Source organism: Eretmochelys imbricata, chromosome 1 (assembly GCF_965152235.1).
Source record: "Eretmochelys imbricata isolate rEreImb1 chromosome 1, rEreImb1.hap1, whole genome shotgun sequence".
Taxonomy (NCBI): domain Eukaryota; kingdom Metazoa; phylum Chordata; order Testudines; family Cheloniidae; genus Eretmochelys; species Eretmochelys imbricata.
In genome coordinates, this window is record NC_135572.1 from 55,027,113 (window position 1) to 55,032,065 (window position 4,953).

The window sequence follows — 4,953 nt, forward strand, 5'->3', positions numbered from 1 at the left end:
TCTTGCTGCAAGTTTTTCTATACAAAAATCTCCCAAATAGAACAATGTTAATGTGAAATTATAGTGAAGAGACCTGTACAAAAGGTCACAAAGAATAAAATTTCAATGCTTGTTGTCAGGACAATATGGCAAATAACTTTCCATCAAGTTCAGTCCTGTTTAAATAGTAATAACAGTACCCTCGGTTTAGGACACTAACTCCCAGCATATAAAATTATAGCCAATGGGGAAAGTGTGCCAATAAGCAGGTAAAACTATAAGCAAAAACCGTGCAAAATGGTTTAGCATGGTAGCACAGATCACTTATCCTTTCTGTGAGCCAACTGTTAAAGGGCAACGTTGCTCACTAGCTCACACACCTAGAAAGCCAGTATATTAAGAAGAAAGCCTTCCAAAGCCAACAGAAACTCCAGTAGTCCCATTCCTGTTCACAGGTATGCAGAGACTGAAAACCTAAGTGGAGGAAAGGAGGTTTTCTTTTGTGTCTGTGCTTCTAATGTGTAGGAAAGCTCTTTTAAACAATTCAAGGTGACAATGTTTGTGTTTGAATGTAGCTTGCCTGGCTTGGAATAAATGGCCTTCCGTGCCTTTGGCCAAGAAATGTGCATGATGCTCCTGCCGTAGACCAGGTGATTGATGGATGGGCTTGTACCTGTCCCAGACAGGAGTAAATGGTACTTACACTTCCAACCTCAAGTTGTCCATATGTAGGGTTCTTCTGGGTTATGTATTGTCACGCCTCACGTACAGTATGTGTATGTGTGTGACTGCTTGCGGGTGAGAGAGAGAGGGGGGATTTTGGTCTGCATTTTCCCTATATTAATGACTCTATCCAGATACTGCAGTTCCTGCAATCTTCCAGGGCCAGATAGGGGAAGTGAATGGGAACAAACTGGCTTAAATGCAATCATTCTGATTAAACCAGCAATGATATGGGTAAGTAAAGAGAAGTCGTGCACGGTTAGGGGAAGGGTGAGGGTGAACCTTGAGGTGTAAGTCTTCTGTCAATGTAGTTTATAGCCTTGGGATTGATCCTATTGGACCCTCTCTGCGTAGTAGCTGTGGCATGTAGGGACTGTTTTCAGTTTCACCTTTAATTGAAACATAAATTGCAACTATTGCAACACAGTCTAATGCAGGCTTTGTCACAGTGATCCATGTCTAGAGGCTATGTTATTCCAATTGCGGCTATCATGGAAAATGGCTTGGAAACTTCAGCTAGTGCAGATGGAAATGGTTTGTCTATAACTGGGATGGGCTCATATAGACACATACCACTGGCTACCTGTTTTTAATGGAACAGTAGACTCCAGAAATAGAATGGACCAATTTGGTCATTTAGTCCATTTCCCTGTTAGTCCGTGACTATCACTTATTGAATGTTTACTATTACTTTTTCCAGTCTAACTTTAAATGCCCCAAGCAATCGGGTTTCAACCACACTTCTTGGGAGACTATTTCATAAAGAACAAATTGTACTATAGGATCTCTTCCTTGAAAATTTTCAGGGTAAATTTCCCTTTATTAACTTAATCCTAGTTATAGCTCCTCTTATTGTGCAAAGTAATTCTTCTTCCTTGGTATTTATACTCTTCAAACACTGGTAAACTGTTTCATTTCTTTCCTGCCCCCAACCATTGCTTAACCAAGATACATATGTAGTTATGTTGCTATTTCCTTATAAATCAGTCCTTCCATCCTCTAACTCAGGGGTGGGCAAACTTTTTGGCCCAAGGGCCACATCGGGGAACAGAAATTGTATGGCAGGCCATGAATTACCACAAAATTGGGGTTGGGGTGCAGGAGGGGGGTGTGGGCTCTGAGGTGGGGCTAGGGATGAGGAGTTTGGGGTGTAGGAGGGTGCTGTGGGCTGGGACCAAGGGGTTTGGAAGGCGGGAAAGGGATCAGGACTGGGGCAAGGGTGAGGGAAGGGGTGCAGGTTCTGGCTGGGGGTGTGGACTCAGGGGTGGGGATGGGGGATGAGAGGTTTGGGATGCAGGAGGGTGCTCCAGGCTGGGATTGAGGGGTTTGGAGAGCAGGAAGGGGATCAGGTCTGGGGCAGGGGGTTGGGGTGTGGGGAGAGGCTCAGGAGATGCAGGCTCCAAGCGGCGCTTACCTCAAGCGGCTCCCGGAAAAGATGGCATGTCCCTTCTCTGGCTCCTTTGTGAAGGCACAGCCAGGCAGCTCTGCATGCTGCCCCTTCCACAGGCACTGCCCCTGCAGCTCCCGTTGGAGCGTGTAGGAGCTGGACGGGGCCATGCCGTGGCTTCCAGGAGCCACATGGTGCGGCCCCCGACCCAATGCCCCAGCCGCAGCAGGGCCGAGCAGCGTGGTGAAGCCCCCAACCTGGCGCCCCAGCCAGAGCACTGGAGTGGGGCTGAGCAGCATGGTCCGGCCCTGACCCGATGCCCCAGCTGGAGCGGGGCTGAGCCACATGGTGCGGCTCGCAGGCTGGCTTAGAAGAGCTCGCAGACTGGATCCAGCCCGTGGGCCGTAGTTTGCCCACCCCTGCTCTAACTCCAGTTGTCCTTCTTTGAATTCCCTTTACGTTGTCCATATCCTTTTAGTAAAGAGGAGGCAAAACTGACTGCAATATTTCAAGTGGGGTCAGACCTTTCCTATCATCTTCTTTTCACATTACTTCTGGTGCCTCAGCATATGAAGCCTAAAATTCCATTGACTTCTTTCAAGTATTGGTTATCATCTATAAAGTCATATGTAGTCTCGGAATGAGTTATCTGAGTAATCGCTCCTCTTCTAACGGCCCATGATGGAAGTTATGACCCACTGGTTCACTCTCTCTCTTGGCTCCAGGGGAGTAGAGATGGAAGTATTCCTGGCAGTGTGATTTTAGCTAGAACCCAGTTCTCCAAGTGAACTGGCATCATTTGTTCTACCTGCAAAAGAACACTACCAAAGTCCATTAAAAAATGAAATCTTGCAGCTTTCGAAAAGACCTGCTTCATAGGTTTACTCTGCACCTCTCTAAAGTACACAAAGTAGCTGCCATAGAAACTATAAAGAAAAAAAAATCTTACTATGAAGATTGCATCAGTTATGGGGATTAGTGTAGTCGCTGTACTTAATATTTAAACAACAATTGCAATTCATTAAGCCAATTTCCATTTCAAGTATTGAGAGAAGTTAATAATTACTTTTTACTTGACGCTTAAGAATTACTGTTGAGCTAATAATGAATAGTACCACCACCAAGCTGTTTCATGTTGATGTCAGTAACATCTAAATTTTAAGGAATGGAGACTATTAGTATTAAAACTCTGAACAGCCTTATTTGGTGTCAAACTCTTAGGTCCTGATTATGATCTAACAGCAGAATAAATCAAGAGTAATTCTGTCAAAATCAATAGATTTCAGAGTAGCAGCTGTGTTAGTCTGTATCTGCAAAAAGAAAAGGAGGACTTGTGGCACCTTAGAGACGAACAAATTTATTTGAGCATAAGCTTTTGTGAGCTACAGCATCCGATGAAGTGAGCTGTAGCTCAGGAAAGATTATGCTCAAATAAATTTGTTAGTCTCTAAGGTGCCACAAGTCCTCCTTTTCTTTTGTGATGCTGTAGCTCACGAAAGCTTATGCTCAAATAAATCTGTTAGTCTCTAAGGTGCAACAAGTACTCCAGTTCTTTTTGTAAAATCAATAGAGTTACACTTGTCTAAAATCATTATAACTCCATTGACTTTGATGGAAATAATCCTGATTTACACTCGTGTAAATTGAGAGCAGATTCAAATGTGAGAATCTCTGAGCTGGTGTAAATTATTCAGCCAGCCAGCCAAAGGAAGATGAATGAAACATGATGGGGCAGAATACCAGTGTCCCTGAACATAAGAACAGGGAAGGTGTGGGACTACTGGGACTTTGGGTAGGAGATGGAAGGAAGGGATTGTGGTGTGCGGGAGCATAAGATCAGGGTTGTGAACCAATAATGAGCCTAGGTGGATGTGAACAAACTGAAATATGAACCCAACTTGGTTACAGGTAGAGCTGGTTAAAAAATTCCTGAAAGAACAGTATTTTCCTTCTGAAAATGCTCATTCAATGAAATTGAAATGTTCCTCAGGAACATACCAATTCCATCAACGCTTTCGGAGGAAAAAAATGGTTTTGTTTCAAGAAGGTCCAAGTGTTTCATTTTGACTTTCACTTCCACTTTTATATTATATTATATTTAGTCCAAACACAGTGCTTCAGTAAGGTCATTTCAATATTTCCAAAACAAAATTTTTGGGCATTTGTTTTGTGGGAAATTTCAAAACTTTAATTTCTTAGTCTTATTCGAGGTGAAAGGAAATTTTGAAACATTGAATTCTCCGACCGAATGGAAATTCTTTTTGACCAGCATCGTCTGTGTAACCTGTTCTCATAGCTCTACTGTGGAGTTATGCAAGAGAGAGCTGCACAATCAATCGCATAATGGTTCAGCTATGAGGGTTTATTTTTAATTTTGTTTTTAATAAAAACAAGGACCCTTGAATGGAAAACTTATATTAGTACAACATGGTGGCTTCAAATGTCAACACAAGACCCCTTCGTAAGTTAGGGTTTCTGTAGTGAGGTTAACTTTTCCTAACTGCATATGTAGTAACTTTAGTTACGAGCTAAACTGTTAAATGTATAACTAATGTGTAAACCAACTGTTAAATGTTGCAAACTCTCATGTTTGTACGATGTCTCATGATATTTGATGTGTTTCTTAAAGCCCTGGCTCCTGGTATCATGTTCTGACGTATGAATCTCAACTTCCATTTAAAAAAAACAACACAGTTTCTAGCCTTCATGGTTACTGCGAAAAGCTTGAAAATATGAACTGTAAAGATTCAAATACCAGAGGGTAAATAAAAAGAAAATAATTGTTACTTAAATCTTTTAATTTTAAGCCAATCTCATGGATTTTTGAATGTGGGATTGGCAATTCTGGTGCCAATCTAATAGTA